This window comes from Cavia porcellus, unplaced genomic scaffold (assembly GCF_034190915.1).
Source record: "Cavia porcellus strain 051 isolate PalLab524CR breed Dunkin Hartley unplaced genomic scaffold, mCavPor4.1 scaffold_13, whole genome shotgun sequence".
Lineage (NCBI taxonomy): Eukaryota > Metazoa > Chordata > Mammalia > Rodentia > Caviidae > Cavia > Cavia porcellus.
In genome coordinates this window covers 11,525,419-11,551,856 of record NW_026947496.1, presented here as the reverse complement: position 1 = coordinate 11,551,856, position 26,438 = coordinate 11,525,419, and the positions used below count along the sequence as shown (strand labels likewise).

The following is a 26,438-nucleotide window of genomic DNA, read 5'->3' as shown; positions in this document are numbered from 1 at the left end:
CCAGTATCAGCAGAACAGATGTGTAAGTGTGAGCTCCACCAGGGGAGTGTGCATTGATTTACCAATTCCATAAATGTGCTGTAGAGCTAATTAAAGCATCCCAAAGCAGACACAAACGTCTATATTTTAAGGGCATAAGATGGGACCCTGTCTTGCCTCATTTCCTGTTGCTATAACCAAATACCCAGGACTGTGTAATTTGTAAAGCATAGAAGCTGCTTTGACTCGTGGTTCTGCAGGCCAGAAAGTCCCAGCTGATGGTGCCCATATCTCCATGGTACTGGGGAGGGCTTTCTTGCTGCTCTGTGACATGGCACTGGGCATCCCCTCTGAGAGGGAATAAGCTGCTAGCTCAGGTCTCTCATCTTATAAAGCCAAGAATGCCATATGGTCCCATGTGACCTTCATTGTCTTCCCAAGGCCCCACCTCCAAACCCCATCCAGACCTGCAGATGACACATGAATTTGCACAGAATGCACTCAAACACCAGCTGCCCTGCCTAGAAGTTCTGACGCTTCCCTGAATGCCCACAGCTCACACTGGACATCTATGTGAGGGCACTGGGGCCAGGCCCAGTGCCCACACCTGCAAAAGCCAGTGAGTGAGAAGCTGGCGCAGGCTTTCAGAACAGGGACAGCAGGCTCTGGGCCCTGCTCAGCCTCTCAGAAGCTACGCAGCCTGGAAAGTGATGCCCTCTCCTAACCTCTGCTCCCTCACTGTGAGATGAAGACCGGGCGACCCTCCTGCCTGGAGCTAAAGACGAGATGACCACAAAGGCGTGGCAGGTACACAGCTCCAAGGCCAGGTCTGGTCACTGTTCCTACTTGTTTGAGTCCTCTGTCCCTCCCTACACCACATCAGTAAGTAAGTGGCCAGGGGTTTGCAGCTCTGCCCCGAGGATGAAGTCTGAATGGGGAAATCAGAGAGCGCCGGAAAACTTCCCCAGGACACATCCGCTCTCTGGAGTCTGGTGGGTTCCACATGGAGCGGCCATGGCCCTGCCCCTGTGGGTGGAATTGCACACACAGATGCATGTGCATGTGCATGTGCATGTGCACCTTAGTCCTTCTCCAGCGTCCTCCCAGACCTCCTCACACATGCTGCTTGTGAGTCCTCTGACAACTCAGAAAACTCAGCAGAGCCAGAAAAGTACTTCTGGAGCAGCAGGAATTTATCTGGAACCTGGCATAACCTGTGGGTTGGACATCTCTATGATCTGCTTCCCAAGACTGATTCTTTCTATCGTATGCTATTTAGCATGGTTCCTGCATTCCTCATGAGGCCACCTAGGAGACAAGCCAGCCTTCAGGTACAGACTGCAGGCCTGAGAGAGGAGCATGGGCTCTCTTCCTGTACGAGCAGTGGTGGCAAAGAGGATGCCACCATCGACCTCCTTGGACTGTCTTCCAGAGTGGCTGCATCAGTCCTGCAGTCTGGAAAATGTTCCTGGGAATAGCAGTCCATGAAGCCAGGCAATCACAGAACAGCTGCCCTGCAACAGCTGTGTTGAAAGTCCAGCAAACAAAGCTCTCTTGCGAGCCTGGGAAGGGAGTGACAGTTAATGGTGGAGCAAGGGACAACCAGCCTCCTGTGGATGGACGGAGCTGTGCGTCTCCCCCAGGGGGTGCAGCCTGCTCTCCTGGAAACCAAGCCACAGTTCTTCCCCACTTCCCTATGCCAGAGAACTCTGAGCCTGAGCTTCATATGCAAGACTCAGGCTCCTCTGTGGCTGCAGCAGGCTCGATACCCAAGCACCCCGCCTGGTCCAATTGCTCTTCCCCAAGGTGACCCTAGATTGCAAAGGCCATGGGGTTGGGGGGTTGAAATATACCCCCCATCGTCCACGCTTTCCACCTGTCCCTTCAGCCCTCCTGCCCAGCCCTCCACACCCCAGTGGAGGTGTTCTCAGCAGCCACCAATGTCCTTACAGAGCATTAGCCCAAAGTTGCATAATCTGTGAGTTTCCCCAGGCCATGGCCTGTCCTCTGCACTCCAGCTCCAGCCACTGCGAGGACAGGATGAATTCATTTGCAAAAGACAAGCACAAAGCCTCCAGTGGAAAACAAATGCAATGTACCACGGTAAATGGGAGCAGCTTTAAAAAAAAAAAAAGCACAAAATTCACTGGGGACCCCGTTGTCATAGGAACCGGCGTTCCAGCTTGCTTCCGATAATTAATGGAGGGTTTTGCTATTACAGTGTTCCTGAAACTTTGCTTTCCCTGTGCTGCACTGCAGAATGCTGTATCCGCTCCCCATTCATAAATATTTCATGACCACCGGCTGCTGCGTTTCATCACTGCAGATAACACTCGGCCTAATCCACCCCTTGCCAAATCCGTGTTGTCCTGTCAGAGAGCGGCTTCCAATTCTTCTGCTTTCTTCTGCAGGCTTTATTTCTCTAGTTTGAAGTTCTTCACAGTCCCAAACCAAAAAGGGCAGCTTTCTCTGCACTTTTATTTTTTCCCCCACACAGGGACATCTCTTTCCCGGGCCTGTCTCATTCTCCTTAAAGGTCGAGCAGGTGCCCTTTGATGGGGCCTGCAAGGATACAGGGCTTTGGGATTCTGCTCCTGCAAAATGCTGGCTGGTTGTCAGCTCCTTGGTCATTAAATGGAGTTGCCACCTCCCTGCTTGGTGAGGAAGGAAGCTGAGACAGGAGACTCACTCACACACACGCACACACACACACACACACACACACACACACACACACGGGTCCAACCTTGCCCACTATACTTGGGCATAAACAGTGGTGGTCAAGATCCTAGTGATGGTTCTTTCTCTAAGATTTCTTGTGTCCAGGTGAAATAGCACTCACACTTTTAAAAAATCAGCAAATAAAACTTGTATATATTTATGGTACATAATTTATGATACATAAAGTTTTGGTATACATACATTATGGAATGGCTAAATCAAACTGATCCACATATGCATTACTGCTCACAGTATTTCTGTGGTACAAATGCTTAAAATCGACTCTGAACAATTTTCAGGTAGGCAGTATATTGTTACTAATGCCAGTCTTCATGCTGCAGAATGGCTCTCTTGGACTTATTGCTCCTAACTGATTTTTATCTTTTGATCAACATCTTCCTTACCCCTTCCCTTTGCTCCTTGTAACACCATTCTAGTTTCTGTTCCTGTGACTTTCACTTTTTGTGTTCTACATATAAATGAGAGGGCATGGCATTTGTCTTTTTGTTGTCATTGTCGTTTTTGGTCTAGCTTGATGTCCACAGGCTCATTCACATTATCATGAATGACAAGATTTCCTTCTTTTCAAGGATGAATAGTATTCCATTGCTATGGTTTATATCTAGATGTCCTCCAAGAGTCCCATATTCTCATAAGGAGGATTTGAGGAGGTGATTGAATCATGGTTCCTGGAGTAGGGACTTGGCCATGGTTATACTTGACCATGTGATTTAGATGCCTTTGGAACTGGTTCATGGGAGGAATTTTGAAAGGTTTTGAGATGTCAGCCATAAAATGTTGTAAGCCAAACTTAGTGGGAGAGTCTTATCAGAACTCTAAGACCAGAATCTGATCAAAGTGCAGACACTAAAGATCAGATTCAGAAGGATTCAGTGGGAAGCAAGTACTCCATTGGCACTTGGACTCCAGGTCATGTGTGTTATGCTGTGGCAGAGAAATTGTCTATCATTTGCTAATGTCCTGAGATTTTTTGGGAGACAGTGATTAAGTGTGTCAGACTATTTAATCTAGTAGAGGGAATTCCAAGGCAGCCCAACATTCAAGTTGTTGCAAGGGTACCATTGGGACCTTTTAACTACATCTATGTTGAAGATCAAGAATAAATGGCACTAGCAAGTGATTTTGAAAGTTTTCAGTTTCCCCAGAACGCAAATTTCTATAAAGTTGACATCTGTAAAATACTATCCAAGGACAGTTCGGTTGCTGAAAAATTTTTTTAAAAGAATTAGTATTGAAAAGATGTCAAGCATTAAGGCCTTTGTATTAGGACCATAGAAAAGATGCCTTGAGGGCAGCTGAGGACTCAGAAAGTCCCCAACCATTGTTGCCTCAAGAGCTCAAAAGTAAAAAACTTTGCTTTGAGAAGACAGACCCAAGACACCCTGCTCAAAAAGGGCCAGATGTGGACATATTCTGGGCCTTCTTTAAGTTGCAGGTGTTGAGTATTTTGTTCTAGCAGTAAGGAAAGTGACCAAGACACTCATTTTATACACACTGTGTGCACACACATAATATATACATGTATCTTGTACTTTATCCATTTGTTCATTGATAGGCATTCATGCTGGTTGATATACTGGCTATTGTGAACAGTGCTGCAATAAACATGGTGGGCAAATATCTCTTCAACATAATGAGTTCAATCACTTTGGCTCTATATCCAGTCGCAATGTGTGAATACCCACTATTAGTCATAATAATCAATTGTGATAGATGGAAGCAAATCAGTGGCCACTGAAAGATGAACAGATGAACTAAGTGCATGTGTGCATGTGTGTTTGTATGAGAAAGATGATAGATAGATGATAGATCAGATGACAGATGTTATTCAGCTCATAAAAGGAAGGAATGTGTGACACATGTTACAAGGATGAAACTTAAGGGTATTAAGGGAATGTGAAGTCATCCAGTTGCAAAAAGATAAATGCTATCTGATTCCATTTACATGAGACACTGAGAGTTGTCATATGTCAAAAATAGGATGGTGGTTCTCAGGAGCTGGAGAAAGGAGGAATGGGGAGTCGTGTCTGGATGAATACAGAATTTCCATCATTGGAGATGAAGAAGTTCTGGGGATACATGCCTGGCAATTGCTTTGCCAAGTGATTGTACCCAGTACCTGCTGCAGGACCCTCTATAGATGTCCAGTGCAATGGAAGTTAGAGAAAAGGGGAGGAAGGCAAAGGGTGAGAATGTGCAGGAGGCTCCTCTGCTGACACTGTCCCTCCGTCATCTGCTCCCACGACAGGAGAAGCTGCCATCCCCTAGGAATCTGCTTGCAAGACACAGCCTGCTCTGCAGCCCTGCTGCTTGCTTTTCTTTCTCTTGGGTTTGGTCAGAACATGGAAAGCGGTGGTGAACCCACATGCACAGGGTCTGGCCAAGGAAGACACATGCCCCAACGCTGGGGACGTCCAACGTGTTAGTAGGTTTAGCTGTCCATCGACAGATGGATGGATAAGGAAAAGGTGGATCTTACATGGAGCACTACTCCCCCCAAAATAAGGATAAACTTGAGTCATTGGTAGGATTTTGGAGGAACCTTGAAATCCTAATGTTAAGTAAAACAAATCTGACACAAGTTTAAATGTTAGGCATTTAAAGGCATTACTTGCCTTATGAGAAACCTCAAATATAACTAAATTATAGGCACATATTTTACCCACTCCTCCCTCAGGTAACTACATAACTTTACATGATTAAGGGTCCTCTCACATGATTCACAGCATTGAGATTTCAATTCATAAAACTGGACATACACATTTTTTAAAGATTCTAAGCATTTCTACTCTGATAAAAAAATGAAATAATTAAGTCTGATACTGGTTGACATGGTGGCAACAGTGTCACTGAGGGAAATAATTGACAAACATTTCTCTCTCTAGTTAATCCTCAATTCCAGGCCCATAGTGACTGGCTCTAATAGGGACTTTTCAAAGGGGCAGAATTCCTAAGTTTCCAGGAATCCCCCAAAGTAAAGGAGCTCTCTCTCCAGCTCCATGTGACCCAGAATCCTCCCCTGCTCCTCCCCAGTGTCAGGTGGCTGAGGCTCCTGGGAGTGGTCATGTGCAGTGCGAGGAGCTATGCACCAGAAGAGCTTTGCTATACCTCTTGCTGGTATAGACACAGGACAGCAAAGGGCAGAGGGGGGCACGGGCCCAAGATGAGGGCTACTTCCTGCATAGGTGTGTTTTAGGGGTGCCTCTCTAGGGGGCTTGCTGTAGCCTTGCTTTCCACCAAAGTGCAGGAGGCTGAGCAGGTCCTTACTCCTGCAGCCAAAACCAAGCCACTGTCCACACTGCCTGGGAGAAAGGCTGGGTGTGTGGGGACCCCACCAACCACGGCACTGGCCAGAATTTGGTGATCCCCAACAATGAAGAATTTGTGGAAAGTCCACACTAAAGTCTCCTCCTTAGTGCTTACCTACTCAACATGGTATAGGGAGATCTAGTTCTTGGGTAAAACATACTTTTGAGTACAATGTCAAGACTTCATGCATCTCCTGAGAATGAGGGCATGCATTTCTCAGGCACCAAGTGCTCATTCCAGTGACACTGTTATAAACAGGAGGGTCCCCCTGCAAGGATGAGAGGTGACTTGTCACTGTGACATGTCCTTCTATGCATAAGGGATTCAAAGGGACAGACCCTGACATAGTCCACAGAGCAATGTGGGGTCCCACGACATCAGTAGCTCTCACCCACATCCCCCAATATGTCACCAGTACAGATAGGTACACGGGGCATGACCTGGGCTGTGAATCTCACTCTTACAAGGGAACCTGGGCTACTTCTCCCTTATAGGGAGATCACTGGGGTGTAATGGAAAGGCTTCACTTCTAAAGTCAGAGACCTTCCACTTACAACCCTATAGTCTTCACTTCATCTTCCAGTTAGTGCAAATGGCCTGAGCTGCCTACCAATCTGGTATGGAATGAGGGCCAGGCAGGGTGTTTGGAAACACCTTGAAACTGTAGAGAACTTTCTGAATATAAAGGACTATGTTTAATGCCTTATCTCCTAGTGGCCCCTAGGAGATAAATAGGATCTGTGTTGAACCAAATGCAACTTGGGGAGTGCTATAGTTTGCATTTGGAGCATCCCCCAATGGCCCATGCATCAAAGGCTCCATTGCCAGCTGGCAGGGCTATTAGGAGGTAATGGGACCTTTAAGAGGTGGGACCTAGTAAAAGGAAGTTAGGTCACTGGGTGTGGTCTTAAAGGGGAGACTGGAAACCTGGTCCTTTTCTGTCATTCTGTGCTTCTGGGCCCCCATGAGGTGAACAGCTTTTTCTATCACAGTGTGATGCACTATGCCACAGCAGGTCCAAAGCCACGGCCATATGACCATGGACTGAAACCTCGGAAGCCATGCACCAAACTAATCATCTTCGAGACTGCTTATCTCAGACATTTTGTCACACTAATGAAAAGCTGACTCACACCTCCAGAAGTGAAGACTAGGGCAGCAAACTGGTCAACAAGGCTCCCTGGGCCCCCACCTCACATCACAGAGCAATCATCCTTTTGACTCGCATGATATTGGTTTTGGTGACTTCCAAAAGCACACTGTGGCTAGGTAAATATGAATTATTTTAAATTTCACATCACAGTTCCCAGAAAAAGGGAGCTTTGATTTTCCATGTCTCTTTACGCAGAGGACAGTTATTAACCATTGCCATCATCATCATTTTTGTTTTGTGGGTGGATCCACGGTGCCCTCAGGATGGAGGCTGCATGGAAGGAAGTGCCTGGCCTTCCCAGGAAGATGACTGTGCACACAGGAGGAAAAAAGAACCTCAAGGAGTGCAGTGCTCACAGGTCCCAAGGCCAGCCAACCCCACGGACACCTCCCTTTGCTCCCGCTCTTGGCTCCCCAAAAAGGCACATGACAGCAAAGCCCCTTATAAATAGGCTCCTCCAGCTCCGGCTCTTAACAGTTTTAAGAAATCCCTTACAAGAAACAGCCAGTGTTGCAATGCTGGCAAAGTTCTAGGGCTTTCTTTTTTATATATTCTTTTCCTTCCCAATTTTAACTGTTAAAATTCGTCTCCGACATTGCACAAATGAATGAAATCAACAGCCTCTTATCAGATCCCAAATCTGTCAGCCGATGTCTACCAGCCACATGGAGCCAAAAGCCTCTTAGCACATGTGTGACTTGAGCAGAACAGGGACCGGGACAACAGCACAGGCAGTTTTGTTCTGGCACCCTCATTCCCAAACATTTGCTCATTTGGAGCCTGGGAAACAGCAGTGCCTCACTGCCTCCATCTCTGTGCTGTGGGCTTCCGAGCACAGTTCAGGCATCTCCCTGACATCGCTCGTCTCCTCTTTCTGCAGGAGCCACCACCCAGCTACTGTCTGGGAATACAGGACCATGTCAAACTGCTTTACTCTTCTACCATCTTTCCATGAATGCCAGGTCTCCACTGGGAGGGAAGAGCAGCCGGGACACTCCACTGGGAGGGACACTATAGAGAATCTGCGGGTCTCTAAAGGAATTATCCTGGACTGGGTACAGAAGCACAGGCACTCCTGGAGTGAGGTCATCCCAGCACCCACCCTGGGTTGAGAGCATTTAGACCATGAACGCACTGTAGGGCAAGTCTAAGGTAGCTCCCAGTATGCCTGATCAAGGACCGCTCCATGCACCACTCCAGGACACACCTGCTCTTATGACATTTGGGAGAGAAAGGCATAGACTTAGTGGGATGTATGTTTCGGTTATGGTTTGCATATGGAATGCCCCCCAAAAGTTCAGTCCCTAATGCAGCAATGTTCAGAGATAGAGTCTTCAGAAAGGTAACTGTACCCAGTGCATTAATCTGTTGATGTAATCATAACTGAATTGACAGTTGGTAGGTGGTGGAGATTATAGAAGGTAGAGCCTAGTTTAAGAAAGTAAGTCTCTCTCTCTCTCTCTCTCTCTCTCTCTCTCTCTCTGTGTGTGTGTGTGTGTGTGTGTGTGTGTGTGTGTGTGTGTGTGTCTGTTTCCTGAATTCCTACCATCATGATGTTCTGCCTGACCACAATAATCACAATAATGGCATAATCACATAATGGCATCAGTTGACCATGGACTTAATCCTCTTAACCATGAGCCAAAATAAACTTTTCCTTCTTTAAATTGCTATTCTCCGGTGTTTTGTCCCAGCCATGGAGAGCTGACTAACATAGTTTCCTTAGTGCTTGGGTCAATCCATCTATGTATTCCTTGGGTGGGCATATAAGTAGTACCACTGTCAGTATCCTTTAGAGGAACCAGCAGGTGCTGGGTACTTTATCTACATCATCTAGTAGGTTAAAAATATGTATTTTTAAGCAAGTGAGAGGGAAAAGCTAGAGAGTTAAGAAAATTTCCTGAGGTCACAAGAGTGGTAGGGGTCCTAAATGTTTCCCCTTGGCTCTGTTCTTGTAATGATTCTAAATGAGTATGTGGAAAGGAAGAGTGAATGGACCTTTGTTTTCCCGTCCGTTCACTTGATCGATTTGTCTGTCTGAGACAGGGAGAGAGGTGACTGAGGGGGTCTGGATTTGTCAGGAAGGCAGGGGCCCACTCCCTGTGTTCAGGTGAGAGCCAGGCCTCCCAGTGAGAGCAGGGTGGGAGCTCAGAGGGCACCAGAGTGAGGGACACCTTCTTCGTCTCCTGTAGCTTAACATTCCACGCCCAGCCTGACGGGGACCTAGAGCTAGCATGGAGGATGTTGGATGCTACGACATCACAAAGCACACAGGGCACGTCACTCTGCTGCTGTCACAGAATGCCCCAGACTGGATACTTTATAAATAATAAAGTGCATTTGTTTGGCTCATGGTTCTTGAGGCTGGGGGCTCTGAGAGTTTGGCTCTGATGTCCAGAGAAGATTTTTATGATGCCATCACATGGAGTAAGGGCAAAGAGAGCACAGGAGACAGAGGACATTGTAAGCTCACCCTTCCGTCTGCAGCCTACTCTCACACAAAGTAACCCAGGACCAAATTGGGGGCATCAAAGTACTCATGAGGGCTCCTGAAGGTCCTGAGTGCTCAACAGTCTTATGAGGGCAGTTAAATTTCAGCACGAGTTTTGGAGGGGGTGTTCAAGCCATAGCTGAAGGAATCCCATCTCGTTACCAGCCTGAAAAGAGGTCATTCTGTGCGCTGGGCCACTCATCTTTGCTAAATACAGGTGATGGCACCTATGGCTCTGTGGTATCTTGCCCCAGAATGGTCCTCATGGCTGAGGGTGACCTGATTTGTCCTGCATAAACTGAGGCCTGGAGAAAAGGGCTACTGTGAGTTGTGACAGTGTCCCACCCAGGCTCTCCAGCAGGCTCCCCGGCCCTGCACCCACTCCTCCGAGAGGACAGGGGCCCCTTGCAAGGGCAGCACCCAGGAACTGACACTGGCTCCCACGCCCACCTCCTAGAAGTTCCTGGCTCTCAGCACTGTTTTGAGGACCAAGCTCCAGCACAGGAGCCTTAGGGACAAACCACACCACAGCTGTCACACCCGCTTCATTTTCCAAAAGGCGCCTGGTAAAATCTGAGCTCTGCACAACCTGGCAGGGACATCTTTGGCCACCTCAGTGTGCTGGCTGGCTGGACGTCACTGCCTTTGGATTTGAATATTAAGAATATAAATGAGATCCTCTGTGAATATAATTCTATGTAAATATTTTTTTAAAAGTTTATTCCCAAAATGTTTATATTCCCAGCAATAGGAATCCTAAAATGACATTTTCCTTCCTACCAAGATTCTTACCTAATTCCTCTCCATAAATCAAAAATAAATCCAGATCAGAATTCCTGTTACTCTCTCCTCTTTTTGTTTTTCCTTTCACAGCTAACTCACTATTTATTTGAAAGTGAAATATGTAAGGTGTGCATCTACATACTGTATAATTATATATAAAATATAATAGTTTATATGTATATATATTTAAATGAGTTACCACGCATCCACTACCAGAAGAAATAAAACACCACCAGTATCTGTGACACTCTCTGAGTATCAGTCCCAAAATTCCCATCAGCACAGCCGTGCAGTTAGGTTATAATCACTGTGCTCTTCACGATAGCGTTACGCACACGCCTGCAGCTCCACATAGAACATGGTGTTGTTTCTCATGCTTAACACTGTTAGCAATGAATCTGACACACGCACTCTTTCACAGCTTGCTCTTCTTACTCCATGCATTGCATTTTTGAGAGTAATACTCCCTCGCAAGACTGTATCAAGGCTCATCTATCCATTGTTCTACTAATGAATCTTTAAAAGGTTTGCCGTTTGTTTGCCTGAAGGAATGCCACTGCGAATATCCTATGTCCTGATTTTTACCTTTCAGTGCGGTTGACTCATACTGATTTCTCTGCCATCCTGGGAGAAGCTCGGACCTGGCCACGATGTGTTTCATTCTTGTTCCTTGTGGGATTCAGATTAGCATAGAGACCTGCCACCCTGAGTGGCAGGTGGCCTTTTCTAAGAGTCAGGAAAATCCTCCCAGTGCCTCATATCATCTCAGGGGTGGGTGCCTAACAACCGCAGCTGCCCGTTCCATGCCCCAACCCCAACCTCTCTCGGGCTTCCTCTGCTTCGGAGATGCCCTCCAGTGTTAGCTTCATGCCTCAGTTTACTTTTGTTCACACATAGAACACAGGAAGAGCACAGCTGTGTGCACAAGACCGGCCCTTCCCACCCCAGCTGGATCGTGCCAAGTGGCCAGTCCTGCCCCTCCTCTTGTCCCTGGACTGGGCCTCGGTCATCTCCTGGGGAACCATGGTGCACCCACTGTGCATGTTCACTACTTTACCCCAGGGGCAATTGGAAGTTGACAGAGTGCTATCTTAAGAGGGAAAAGAAGAAGTGGAAGTGGACTTGTGATGGGGTCTGTGCCTAGATCCCCCCAGAGTCTCCCAAATGGGTACAGAGTGAAGGCCAAAGGAATGAGCCATGCGGCACGATCTTTAGGGCTGCAGGAGGAGTGAAATCCTCAGCAGAGCTCGTAACCTTGCTAGCTGGCCAACTGATGCTGGGCAGCCCGTATTTAGTCAGAACAAGCAAAGAGTTGAGTGGACAATGGAGGAACCCTGAGCAGGATCTTGGGAGGGACTCACGGACTCCCTCAGAGCAACAGATGATGCTAATTAAGGAAAACTATCCAGAAAGTCCCTAGCTGGCCTCAGCTGTGGCCTGTCTTGCCAGAGGCATCTCCTCATTCTCAGTTCGGCCATGCCCGGGACATGCCACAGCCCTGCACATGTATTCAGCTTCCGCGCTGCTCTCCAACAGACTAGGAAAAGGAAGAAGAAGAAAGAGAATAGGAAAAGGAAGAGGAAGAAAGAGAAGAAGAAAGGGAGGTGGGAAAGTGAGGGCAGCTCTGTGTTAATACTATATGCAGGGATTTAGCTCAGCAGCATAAGCACCTGCCTTGCAAGCAGGCGGTCGTGAGTTCGATCCCCAGTACTGACAAAAAAAAAAAAAAAATCTATATGCAGGGTTGGCACACCAGTAATTCACTTCCGGCTTCTTTATTTTGTAGGAAATTCTAAACACTGGGAAAGGGAACTCACAGAAGACCTTGAGAAACCAGGAAGAAGAGGTTGCACTGGGGCTGCGGTGTGCATAAGTGCTCCAAGCCCCATGCGTTAAAGGCTCAGTCTTCAGCCAGTGCTCCTGGGAGGTGGAGGAACCAGTAAGAGGCGCCCCAGTGAAAGGAAACTAGGACTGGGGGTGTGGGGGTGTCCTTCAGGGTACTGGGACCCTGGGGCATCTCCTTTCTCTCTTTCAATTCTGGTCACTATAAGGTGAGCAGCCTCCTCTTCCATGTGACCTCCCCATGATGTGCTGGCTTCTCACCACCCCAAAAGCAATGTGCCAACCGACATGGACTGAAACTACCAAAACTGTGAGTTGAATACACCTTTCCCATCGCTGACTGACACAACAGATTTAAAAGAAAAGCCCCTACCATTTCTGGCATCTCTCAATCCAGGCATGTCTCTTAACGGCGGTGAAGACCCAGGGAGGAAATGGCATGTGAAGTGCCGGGCCGACAGAGTCACAGGCAGACACACAGGGAAGTTTTTTTGTCTCTATTGCAGCACAAAAATGGCCAGATACCCACCGTGGGCATCTCAGGAGCATTTTGTATGTACTAATAACCAACGATCAACCTCTTCGTTCAAGTCAGTTCCTCTAGACCAGTTCTGGTGAAAGGAAGAACCCCCCAAACAACATATGGTGTTTTTAAGCTACCTAAATGGAAGTTCGAAGTCAGAAAATGTATTCTAGAAAATGTGAAAAGGTGTGTATTTTTGCATGCTCAGTTTGTGGGCCATGAATCACACTTGCTACCCATCACACACTAGAAATTCCACTATTCTGCCTGATTAGCCCGAAGTTGTATGATGGCTGTTACTGGTTTGTGGCTGCCAATATAGACAATGTCCCTTGTAGGTGGCAGCAGCACCTGGAAGCCTGGTCTTGCAAGATTCCAATAAATGGCAGTGACCCATCGAGGAGTCCAGCTCCCAGGCTCCATGAGGCTGGCACTGAAAGCTGGGAAAGACAGTGATGGCATGGAAACCCAGCTGACTGAAGCTCCTGAACTCCTGTGAGCAGCTGGCAGTGACACTTTCGTAGGTCCAGAAGTCCTGCTGCAGGCTAAAGCCTGGCAGTGCAGCGCAGAGGAGGGAGTCAGTGTGTGGGTGTGAGCCCCTCATTTCCAGTCTGCACACGGCCACAATAATCACCCTATTATGCCTCCGTGCATCGCCCCCCAGGCCCCGTGTGCTCCCCTGCAGAGACAGTGGATGCCCCACGGGCTCGCATAATTAGGTGCAGTGGAACACACAGGTGGTTCTATTTTATTAAACCAAAATGAAAATAAATGCACCACAGAGAAAAGACCAAACCACGAGTCACACAGGAAAAGGAAAGAACCAGGATGATCTCTGGGTTACGTTTGGTGCTAACTCCTGAGGTTCACAGTGAAATTGTTTTTCCAAGTCATTGTCTCTCTTCTCCCCATTTTCTTCTTTTGAGCCAATTCTATCCAGCCACCCAGCTCAGCTTCAGGACTGTTAACCTGGACCTGAGGGAGACAGCAGAGGTCTCCTTGGTAACTGTCTGTCAGGGCTGCAGCTGCCTCCCCCCGGGGCTCTGAACCCCGCACTTCTGTACGCGGAAGCAGTTCAGTTTTCTGTATCTTCCCCGGAGGCATCAAGAAAGGCTCAGCTAGACGAACGCCCAGAGCCCTGCGCTCTGAAGGCAGCGCACAGCCCCTGCTTCTCCCTCGGGGTTTTTAACTAGCTCATTAGTGTCTGTGGCACAGCTGCCTCTTTTCCTCCTATTTCATCCTCGAGTCCCGGTTTAGATCATCATAAACATTTTTAAAAATAAAACAAAACAGCACCACTTGACTCTGAAGTTTCCACCTGGGAATCTAGCCCAAAGGAACTCATCCACAAGTAAGAAACACCGTATGCATGACGATGTTCACTTCACACAGAGCTTTTTATTCTACGGATAGCAACTTGCATATAAAATAATAGGAGGATGGTTACACAGACTGTGGTATGTCCAGCCATCAGAGTATTAGACAGTCCACAATTGTAACTAGCAACAAGTGACCACATCTTGCAGTGTTAGGTTTTAAAAGAATAGAGAATTATACAAGCAGTGCTCTGGGTTAGGTGGGTGTTCCCCAAAACTCATGCATTAAAGGTTTGGTGCCCAGCCTGGGATGCCACTGGGAGATAGGGGAACCTTTAGGAGGTGGGGTCTAGTGGGGGGAAGTGAAGTCATTGGGGCTTTGAAAGGGTACAGTGTTAGTGCCCCAATTCTTTCCCCCTCTCTCTCTATGCCTCCTGGCCTCCATGGGATGAGCAGTTTCCTGCACCTCATGCTCCTGCCACGATGCTCTCCTCACCAGCAGCCCAAACACAACAGACCAACCAATCAGGGATTGAAACATCTGAAACCACGAGCTAAAATAAATGTTTTCTATGATTACACTGATTTTTCTGAGATATTTGTCACAGTAATGGAAAGCTGACCAATACATATCCTAAGTGAAAAAAAAAAATGATACCTGTACTTGGAAGAGCTAGAAGGGAATGCACGGAGTGATGGTAGCTGTGGTGCTAGCCCAGTACTTTTCTTTTTAGTTAATAAAATGACTAACACCTTGGGCTTCTTCAGACCTAAACCCACATCACAGTAATAGTCACCCATCACTACAGGGCACTTTGTGACAATGGCATTGTGAGGCCGTTTTGTGTCGTGTGAGCACCGTGGAATGCACTTACACAGACCAGGATGGGACAGCCTACCACATGTCCAGGTTACATGTTTGAGCCTGTAGCTCCTAAGCGGTCGTCAACCTGTACAGCTTGTGACTGTGAGGGTAAACTGAGGCACAAATGAATCCATAGAGGCAGGTAAGGTTTAAGCAACGACTGAGGGTTTTATTATAATCCAGGTGGGGACAGGGCAAGGGCGAAAAGAACACAGGCCCCGAGAAAGAGGCTACAGGGAGTTTTGGTAGGGGAGTTTAGATAGAGGAGGGGAGCATGGCTGGGAAGAGTGGGAAGCTTTAACAGTTCAGGTCTCTGGCTGGTGGGTCTGGTGCCAGCTGATAAACAGGGTGCTGGTGGGAACAGAGGGGTGACGGGCACAGTGCATGTCTTGTGGATTTTTGCAGAACCAGCTCTCTGCAAGCAGAGCTGCGTGGGGCAGCTGCGAGCTTCCTGTGCACCTCCCCACGTGGGGAGTCTCTCTTTTCTCACTGGACAGGGTCCTGCTCTGGGATCCGATGGTGACTCACTCCACACTGGAATGTGACAGTAAATATTCACGTATCTAATCACCTTGGAACCCAGAAAAGAGGCAGTAAACGTGATAAAATAGTTCAGCTGCATTGTACCCTTGCGGGACAGTCATCATACATGTGGCCCATCACTGGCCAAAAATATCATTATGTATTGCAGGGTTGTACTTAAAAGAGGTCTTCTCATGTGTTTGTCTGTTTGTTGTGCTTAACCTGTTAGGTGTGGGATTAGGATCAAGTGAGTCAACAAAGATCAGAAGTTGAGGTTTTTCAAACTGAAAAAGGATCTTTTCCTTATCTTCCAGGAAGCGTTTCCCAGGCGCCCTCTCATCCTTGCGAGATCACCAGGCCCTCCTCACTCTGCACTGCGGGCTCAGGAAATCACCGCGTGTCCGGGCCAGAGCAGTGCCAGAGCTCATGGGTCCAATGTTCAAATATCGGCCGGTGGGGCTAGGGCGGGGTGTGGCTTTGCTGTTACTTCTTCAGGTCACTTTGGATTAATTCTTATACGTAGTTGTAAGCACAGGCAAGCACGTGGACCGAGGGCGTCTGATCCTCCAAAATCCATTATGTTGGAAACCTACCCCACAGGGCAGAGGCATTAGAAGCTGGGAGGTGCTCAGGTCACAAGGGGTTTCTGGGCATTGATTTTAGGCAGCCATTTGATTGGGTGAAGGGGATTCTCTGGGAGCTGGCAGAGCCCCAGTAGGCACTGAGCCCATCCTTCTGCTGATGAAAAGGAAACCCTGATGGTTTTTGCTTTTGATCAGAATGACCTGGCATCCCAACAGGAGACTGGCAGGTGAGTCAGTGGCCTGGGTGTGGAAGAGCTACCCTCCATGGACACAGGCACCGTCGGTCAGCTGGGGAGCCCAGTGGAGCACAGAGGTGGATTCCCAGCCTTTGCTTTCTCGGGTCCTTTCTCAGGTGTCAGCAGGTCCTGACCTCAGGCAGCAGAACTCCAGGTTCCTTAGCCTTTGGACTCTAGGACTGATGCAAGCGAGCAAGTCCAGCGTGGGAGAGCCTTCAGCACCCCATCGCCAGCTGTTGTGTGGTTGCTGAGCCTGGCAAAACCACAAAGGTGGGTCTTCCGAGCCCCAGTGAGCCAGGAAAGCTGGTTGTGGAGCTGAAGGGGTTCTGCAGGCTTCTGATTCAGTGATCTTCTCCCTGTTGGGTGTTAGTCTGGGGTCCTGAGGCCCTTTTTTTCTTCCCTCTTTTTCCATTTGGAATGAAGGCACCTAGGGCCTCACTTATTTGACCTTGAAGGCCCACATCTGGAAGGAAATTTATTCTGGAAAGAATGGATCATGCACGGGGTCTCACCGGTATCTGATTCACAAGAGACTCTGGACTTCAGACTTTTAAGTCAGTGCTGAACTGAATTGAAACACCTGGGGCTCTTGGGATGGAGTGAATAGTATTTTTCATATAAAAAGGATAGGAATCCTGGGAGGCGCATCGAGGAAAGTTATGGTTTAAATGCGTCCCTTCCAAAATTCTGGTACTGCTATTGTGCTAATATTCAGGAGCAGATGGTCTAAGAGAAGACTGGGCCATAAGTCACGAATGGGACCAGGTGCTTCTCCAGAGATCTGGTGGAGAGAATCCAATCTCTTTGCCTTTCCATCTTCTGCAGTAAGGTACCATCTTGGAAGCAGAGACCAGAACTTTTGCAGAAACCGATTCTGCCAGCATTCTGACTTCAGCCCTCTTAGCCTCCAGAACTTCCTGTTCTTTATAACTACCCAGGGCTCAGGTATTCTGTTAGAGTAGCACAAATGGATGCAGTATATTTATAAGAGGGGACAGGAGAACGATGATCACTCTTGACCACACAAGGACACAGCGAGAAGGCAGCCACCTATAACCCAGAAGTGGCCCTGACCACACCCATCCACGCCATCACCCGGCTGCAGCCAGCAGAATGATTAGAAATCAGTTTGTTTTGCTGATGGGCCACCTGGTCCACAGCTGCGTGTTCCATCAGCTTGAGCCAACACAGCATTTATATGTAGCTCTTTTTCTGGTTTTGATGCTGGTGTTTGAACCCAGGGCCTCACACTCACTAAGTCCTATTAAGTAGCATTGCACTAGAAGCCAGCAGTAGGGGAAGATGAGAGTTTTCTCTCCTTTTAAGAGACCAGTCCTGATTAAGTCTATCTCCATGTAGTAAGGACCCCAAGTCCAAGGGAGGAGAAGGAAGGGGCCCTGCTCACTGTGCTTGAGTCCTCTGAGGAGGATTCAGAAGCGGCCTGTTTGACTCAGAGTCACAGAGAGCACTGCGGTAGCCATGGCATCCCAAAGCCATCATTATCCTGAGGTCCGCATGTTTTTGTGCAGCCCACCCTCTCCTCCGAGCTCCAGATTTACACACTGCAGTTCACCCCAACCCCCACCGCCCCACATCTCACACTGCACAAAGCCAGGGCAGATCCCACGTCATCCTCCAGAGGCAACCGAGAAGGAACTTGAGTCCCGCCCTTCTGGGTCCTCTTCTGGATGACTTCTCACCTTCCGCCCCTGGAGCTCAGGTTGCTGGGAATCCTGCCAGGCCACATTAGCAGAGCTGCCCCTGCCCAACACCCAGCCAAGCCCCTCTGAGTAATTTTCCACACTGCCCCGCCCATAAAGCCCCTGCTGCCCCTGTTGTATTTGGAGTTGAGTTTGACCTCTCTCCTCGTCACCATAGTCTTTTTGAAGTCTCTCTTGCCTGTTTAACTCTGTCCAGTAATTTCTTGATGTCACCCATGCACTCCACTCCAGGGCTGTGTTCCTCCAGTTTCTTCCCCACCATCCAACTGTTCTAGCCACGAAGCCCCGGTGGCACCTATGAAGCCACCCCTTTCTTTGCTCTTTGCACCCCACTGACCCATCTTGGCTCTCTCCACTTCCCCCTCCCTCTGCCTCTTTCCTGGTCCTGGTCACCAGACCTCTGGCATCCAGACCTGCAAGCCCCCTCCACCGCAACCCCACTGCCCCCACCTTGGACGCCACTCTGCACAGGCAGCAGGAGGGAACATCTCAGACCGTGGCTTCCCAGCTCTCTGAGACTGAAATCTGGCCCCCGCACCTGGTGACAAGACCCCAGCCCTCACCTCCAGCCTCACAGTGTTGTCGCTCCCTGGCTCCTCTGTTTCAGGGGTGACGCTGCATTTCAGCTCCACCATCTCCCTCCTCCGTCCTCTGCTCCACCTTGATGCCTGAGGTCAACGCAATGTCTTCCACTCCTCAGCCACCTTCTCCTGGGCCTCACTTTCAGTATCAACTACAGAGATTGCTTTCTTGACCAGAACATGTGATGTAGGCCCGCTGCCAAAAGAAACTACTGAGCAACTATGTACCTAATGAAGATTAATATCCAAAACACGGACTAAATTCAAACAATAAAATGGAAAAACACAGCTTAAAATTAGACAAGGAACCTGAAAGGACATTTCTAAAAAAAAACAAATACAAATGGTATGTGAATCATTAGTCATCAGGAAATGCAAAATAAAACAGAAATGATGCCTCACTTCACATCTGCCAGAGTGGCCAGCATCACACGGACAGTGATAATGAGCTCTGCCGCAGGAGCAAGGGGACCCTCATACACTGGGGACGGGGTGTGCATTAATTAGCACAGCCAGTATGGAAAGCAACGGGGCCCCCATCAAAAAGCAAGATTGGACTTCGTGTGATCCAGCAGCCCATTTGGGAGATATGGATACAGATGCATTGAAAATATGTCTGCGCTCTCCTGCTGGTTACAGGATCACTCCCAGTAGCCAAGCTATGGAAACAGGGACTCAATCTATGGGCTCATTCACAGATGAATGGACAAACAAGTGTGAGATCACAGACAGGCCACCATGCGATACTACTCAGCCCAGAGCAGGAAGTCCTGTCACTGCTGAGAATATGGATGGAGTTGGAGGATGCTGTGCTAGATGAGATAAGGCAGACCCTGAAAGACAGAGCTCAGATGCATGTGAAATCTGAAAGAGCTGAATTTATAGAAACAGAGGAGAGAATGGTGGTGGTCAAAGGCTAGGGAGGAGGTGGAGAAACATGGAGATGATCTCCAAAAGGTTCCAAGTTCCAGTCACAAGGGGGCGTAAGTTAAGGAGATGGGTTATACATCACAGGACTGTGGCTACTACTAATATACCAAACACTTGAAAATTGCTAATGAAATACAGATTTTAAAAGTTCACCCTACACACACACACATGCACTCACAATAACTATAAGGGGAGGATATGCTAATTAATGTGAATGAAATCATTTTAAAATGTACACACCTTACAGTATCACATTGTCCACAGTAAATTTATATGATATTATATATTCAATAGATAATATGATGCACTTATATAAAATGTATAAATATAGAATCAATTACATGTGAATAAAACCAGTAGGGCAATTAATGCAACGCTACAGTAAATGTACCTCATTTTTTAACTGCCGGAATAAGGGGTCTTTCATCATTCAGCTATTTTGTGCGATTTGATTGGATTCCTGCGTCTACAGTTGCCGATACTTTAAGAAAACAGAGCACAGCAGTTATTGGTCAGACGAAGAAGGGGCTGGTCCCTGGGGAGGCCCAGAGATGCTAGTCCTCATCCTTGGCTGGCACTGTCACCACAGGTCACCGGATGAGGGCACCCCCAGCTCTCCAGCACCCTGAAAAGGTCTTCTTGTCAGAGTCTATGCAGTTGATGGCCCAAATGGAGACAGCCCACCGTTGTCAGGCAAACCTGGCAGGACTGCATTGTCTCCGTCACTTTCTAGCTGCTGAGACATAATCCCTAATACCCACCACTCAAAAAGAAAGGCTGATTTTCCCTTTCCATAGCTCAGTTTGTAGGGGTTTCTGCCCATAGTCAGCTGGCTCTACTGCAAGGCAGCACGGCACAGAGAGTTCGCAGAAGAACTGCTCACAGCTTGGCGCACAGGAAGCAGGAGCTGGGCGGGAGGAAAGTCCTTCTAGGCCACGCCCCCAGTGACCCGCCTCTTCCTGTCAATTAAACCCTACCTTCCAATACCAAGCGAGCTGTGGGGCCCCATAAGCCAATCACTTCCCAAAGGTACCACAGTAATCAGTGCAAACTAAATGTATATTTCTTTGAGACAAGGTCTTGCTAAATTGCCTAGATTGGGCTCAAATTATGGCTCTGCCTCACTCTCCCAAGTGCTCAGATTATAGGTGAGTGCCATTTGCCTGACTAAAAATAAAATAAAATATTTTAAGGACTATTTTTGGGCACTGGAAGTGGATAAGAGAAAGCAGAACCATTATGGAAATCAGTACAGAGATTCCTCAGGAAACTGAAACTGGAAATTCTACTCAACCCAACTATTCCCCATCAATGTATCTTTCCAAAGGAGTTAAAGACATCATGTTACAGTGATCCATACATATGCATGTTTATAACAGCACAATTCATAATGGCTAAATATTGGAAATAGCCTGTAGATTACATCAACAGATGCATGGCTAAAGAAAATACGGTATTTACACCTAATGGGATACTATTGTGCCTTAAAAAAGGATAAACTTCAGTAATCGGTGGGGAATTGGGTGCACCTTGAGACCAAAATGTTAAATGTAAATCGCGGGTTTAAATGTCATGAGTTTCTATTATGTGAGAAACCCTAAACATAAATATGGAGCAACAGATAAGACGGATGACAGGAAGGAGGGAGAGAGCTCTTTCTCAAATGGAAGAGGGTCAAAAGATGGAAGGAGAAAGAGAGGGGGGAAAGGAGAACTTGAGAAGTGTTTGTCCGGGTGCCAGCTCCCTCCAAGGAATGTAAACACTGTGGGCTGCAAACATGCGTGAATTTAAAAATAGAGGGAAAAAATAAAGCTAAAATTCATAACAACAACAAGGAAAACCGAAACAAAAGAGAAGACTCAAAGGTCCCACCTGAGATCTCCTGAGCCTTCCAGAGGCTCCCAGATTCTACCCTAACACACCCCAAGATCAGGTGGCTGGCGAGGCGGAGGACTGAATGGGGTCCCCTGAATTTCAGGTAGGGAAGCCCTGACCCAAGTGCCTTAGAAAGAGTCGTATTTGAAGACAGCAGAATGGAGCCACGGGAGGTGGACCCCAATCCAGGATGCCTGGAGCCCCCCTGAGAGAGGGAGCAAAACAAGACGAGGACGGCCTTCCCCCGTCGCGGGGAGAGGCTCAGGAGAACCCAGCCTGCACACACCTTGGCCCTGGGCTCCGTCTCCCGGCTGGGCTGGGAAGAAATGAGCTGACCTGGTGGAGCCGCTCAGGCTGTGATGCTGCCTCCCTGGAGTCCGGACCCAGCAGGCAGGCTGTTTCCAGGGTCGCCCAGCAACGCCCAACACTGGAGCACTGCCTGGGGAGATCCAAGCCACGGGCTTCCACGAGGGCTCCTCACCGTGCATTGGGGCGCTCGCCAGTCACTGGCTGAGCTTCGCACAGGTCGGAGCACAGGGCACCTGCCTCATTTTGTGTGTTTAGCTCCACCTCGAAGAACTGTTTATTATTTCTATAAGGTCCCACAAGGATCTCAAAAAAGGGAGCATGAAAAGATTACTCAGATAAATAAATAATTGAATGAAATGTAACTGAAAATAAAGGTCATCCACGGGGTCAAATTTGTGCTAGTGACAGCACAGATTTGGAATGGAGGCTCAACAAGGTTGTGTGTGTGTGTGTGTGTGTGTGTGTGTGTGTGTGTGTACCAAAAAATATGTATTTTTTTGAGATGTGATCTAAATTGCCCGGGTTGGGCTTAAATTATGAATCCTGGACCTTGGTCTCCCGAGTACAGTGATACAGATAATACAAGCCAATGCCACCCACCTGAGTTTAACAGAATAAAAAAAGCAGAACATTTTTTAGAGGACAATTTGAGAGTCCCGGAAGTGGGTAAGAGCAGGCAGGAGCTTGTGGAGCACCAGCTCAGTTTGCAGTGGGTTTTTCAGCGTGGCGGTGTGGAAAGGTGGACAGAAGTCGCACTGCCTGGAGGGCGTGGGGGTGGGATTCCCAGGTGACCCGCAAGCAGACAGGCAGAGGGTGGCAGGGCTGAGGGAGTCAGGAAGGCAGCCCTAGACTCTGTGAAGTCCGCTGCGGGTCCCCTGAGCTGCGGGTGCACAGGGAAAGTTCCGGGACCCACTTTGAGGAAGCGCTCAAGGGATGGAGCCAGGGACCAGGAACAGGAGGCAGTGATTTGCCAAAGGGGACATCGCAGAGGTATTATGATGTCAGACCGACACCTCGAGAATTTGGAACAGCTATCATGGACGTCACCGGGACCCGGGATGAGTTTAAATACGGACCGAATGTTAGATGCTAATTCTCTATCAGTGTTAACTTTTAATAAATGTACTGAGGTTATCTACACGATCATTCTTGTTTTCAGGAAGTGAACTTGAGAGTATTGAGGGGTAAAAGGGCACAGGGAGGACATGCAAGGGAGAGGGGAGGGAAGGCAGATCAAAGGGGACAAAATGTTACACAACCGCTGGGTCTGAGTAAAGGTGCAGGGGAGATCCGGGTGCTGTTTTTCAACATTTCTGACTGTCTAAAATTACATCAACGTAAAACCTTACAAAGACAAACCCTAACTCTGACCCTATCTGTCCTTTTCCCTTATGCTTTCTTTTAGAAGCATCCGCTTTGGAGGTCAGAGGCTGGGCCCCCCATGCCATGCCATGTTTCCTGCCCCACCCCAAGGTCAGGGTGCATGGCAAGTTAGGGACACGGACTGGAGAGTGGACCAGGGCACCCTTCCCGGTCACTTCTCATTGCCACTTGATTTCCATGGAAGTGACAGCCAGGCCCTTGTGCGGAGCTCTGAAATCAATCCTGGAAAGCCAAGGGCAAGAATTAGCATCTGTCAGATGAATGAGCCGTTGTCATCTTGCTCAAAGTGTCAAAGCCTCTAGTTTGGACAAATGAGCGAGCAGTGGTTTTTGACTAATGGCTGGGGCGGTGGGTGCCAGGGTATGCAGGGAGGAAAAGGCGGCCTTAAAGGACCCCAAAGGGCAGGACCGACTCTCTGTGCTGGACCCTTCAGGAGGACACAGAGTGCCAGCGTTTCCCACACGGGCCGGGCAGGTTAGAGCCGGTGTCTGTCTCCCACTGGTCACTCTGAACGGCTGTTTGGCCACCTCCTGTGTTGGGAGTGTTCCCGCCTCCGGTCTCAGCAGGCAGCAGAGCCTAAGTCCAGGGCCTGAGTCCAGATTAGAACAGCAGGGCCTCCCCTGCCTCTGCTCCGGGGACGCCTCTTCTCAGTGCTCCCCCGGCCCAGCCCTCTCGGCAGCCGCTGTGGCTGCAGGAGGCCACAGAGCCCTGGGCGGCAGCACGAGGGCCATATCCAGCCCTCTGCAAGATGCATAACCTGACATTTATCATTCCAGCCACCCTCAAGTGTACAGTCCAGTGGCCTTGGGCATTTCCTCGAGGTCACCTTGGCCATCAGCACTGTCCAGGGGAAGCCGGTGCCCATGAAGGAGTCCCTGTCCCTTCCTCCTGGGCAACACCAATCGACAGCCTGTCACTGTGCCTATCTGTGCTGTCATCTGACTTCTGCACTTAGTGTGACGTTCAGCTGTCTACATGGCTGAGTATCAGTCCAGTGCAGCACGGACCACAGCCTGTCATGCCTTTTGATGGACACTGCTGTTTCTGGCTTCTGCCACTTGTGAAGAGACCTCTTGAGCCTCCCCTCCAGGCTCTTGTTTGAACGCTATTCTCATTTCCCCGGTTTGTCCCACAGCAGGTCCTGTGGCTCACTTAATGCAGAAATGCCATGCTGTTCTCCACAGCATCCTTCTAATAATTATTTGATAAGAGCAGAGTTTGTGTCTGCTGTTTTCAGCTAAAGACCCTACTATCTCATTCCTTTTTTACTGCCGGGGAAACTGAGGCACTGGTGACTCAATGCTCAAGGCTCCTGGCTGGCCAGGGCTCGATCCTAACTGGAAATCTTTAACAGTTCACTGGCAGAGTCTAGGACAGAGATTCCCTCCACATCAAATTCCTGCATGATGCAGTGTGGTGGCTCCCTAAAGGAGACCCTGGATGTGGGGCACTGCCTGGACCAGGGACAGGGCCTGAAAACAATGCTGACCATTTCATGAGATGATGAAAAACCTCTGCTTCTCCAAGGAGGCTGCTCGAGCTATGGAAAGGGACAATTTTTTTTGCTTTGGTAAGAATTTGCGCAGGTACACACTCACTCAGGTACACACTCACACACATACGTGCTCACATGTACACGCTGGCACACGTACACGCTGGCACACGCATCTGATAATAAGGGTTATCTCTGCTGATCAGAGACAGCAGCTGGCAGTTGTGTGTATCTGTGAATAATTTTTGCAACGGGAAAGTGGATAAATTATTCTGTGGCAAACGCAGCTGTTTGGGAGATGAAAATGTTTTGAAACCCGGGGCCCTCCGGGGGAGAGAAACCCTGTGAACTCCCTTGGTGGTGAGAAGGTCCGGAAAGTGTGGGGAATGAGTCCTGCCCTGGACACTGCGGGGTTGGGGGCTCGGGCCTGCGCCTGGTCCTGCTGGGACCACGTGGACCTCAAGCAGCCTGCCCCAGCTGCAGTTGAGGCTCCTTCTCTCCCCTCTAGTCCACCTGGCACTGTCTTTCTTCCTAAGACCATGCAGAGCCACCATGGCCTCCCCATGGCCCAGCTGGTCCAGGCTTTGAGCCTGTGGGTCACCTGCACTCGCTGCCCTGACAGTTAGCTTGGGAAGGTGGCGAAGGGCTTAGCATTTGGTTGTGGTGACAGTGAGGCCCCGAGGGTTCAGGGTTCGTGTGTGTCTGTGAGCCAGCGCCTCCGCCTCTCGGCCTGGAAAGAGTATTTGCCATCTACTGAACTACGGGCTATGGCCATAAATAAATTAACATTTGTAAAGAGCTTAAAACATGTGAAGGAAAGCCACGCAGAGAGGAAAAGTCCCGAAGAGCCGCCCGGAGAGCAAATCACCCGCGTCCTGAATACTGACATCTCGGGCTCATTCATCCACAGGGGATCACACTCTCTGGCAGCCCCCCAGGAGAAGTCTGGGGACACACGAGCCTGGGGGAATGGCCTTGCATGCTCTGTGAGCCGCTCCACTGGGCTCCAGCCTGGATCCATCTCTCCAAGAAGCAGGAGCCAAAGAAAGCAGGTCCCAGCTGTCCTGGGCTCCACATACTGTTCAGCTGGACCCCGGCTTTGGCTTGACCAGTCCCCTGCCAGGGCTAGGTCCCCCTTTCCCCACACAAAATTTGTAAGGCCTTGTTCAAGGCTGAAGGAGCCACCTGCCAGAGCTCAGCGTCCAGGAAAGATACCAGACCTGGAATGCATGTGTGGGCCCATTCCTGCCAAGGGAACTGGAGGAGAAGGATGACAAATGTTTTCTCTACGGTAAAAGAAGTTGTGAAGAGAAGGTATGACTTCTTGTTTTTTGTTTTGTGTTTGTTTGTTTGTTTTTCTTTGTTTCTAGCTTTGGGAGGTTATGGTTTGAGGATATGTGGCTTGATGTTCCTGCAACCCTTTTGCAGCCAAGAGGCAAGACATGGCCACTGCAGGCAACAGAACAGAGAAAAGGGAATTGCCTGGGATCTCAGCAACAGTGTGAGCCTAGGGAGCCAACTCTGGCTCCTCCAGATGTCTGATGCTATGAAATAATTGTTTAGGTTAATAGAGGGTGGCTTTTTTATATTTACAGTTGAAGTTATCCAAGCATTACAGCAAGCTATTTCCTTCCAGTTTGCCTCAGTGATTCATCTCTAACTGGGCTGCTAGACAAAGTGACCTCTAAGGTTCTTCCAGGTTTACTGGGGTACTTGCAAGCACCAGTTTCCCAGAAGGTTCCCAGCCCACAAATCCCCTCCGTGGGGACCGTGGCCCTCTGGGAACCACAGCCTCCCCCTCA

The 26,438-nt window shown here is 48.8% G+C and overlaps 1 long non-coding RNA gene across 1 annotated transcript in view; it reads right to left on the bottom strand.

Moving 5' to 3' along the window:
- The window catches only part of LOC134478396 (uncharacterized), a 32,058-nt gene extending 12,758 nt beyond the window's left edge, over window positions 1-19,300 (bottom strand). Inside the window, exon 1 of the long non-coding RNA XR_010051015.1 lies at window positions 18,630-19,300. This is a non-coding gene — a long non-coding RNA (uncharacterized LOC134478396). The remainder of the gene's footprint in view (window positions 1-18,629) is intronic.
- Between the last annotated feature and the right edge of the window lie 7,138 nt (window positions 19,301-26,438).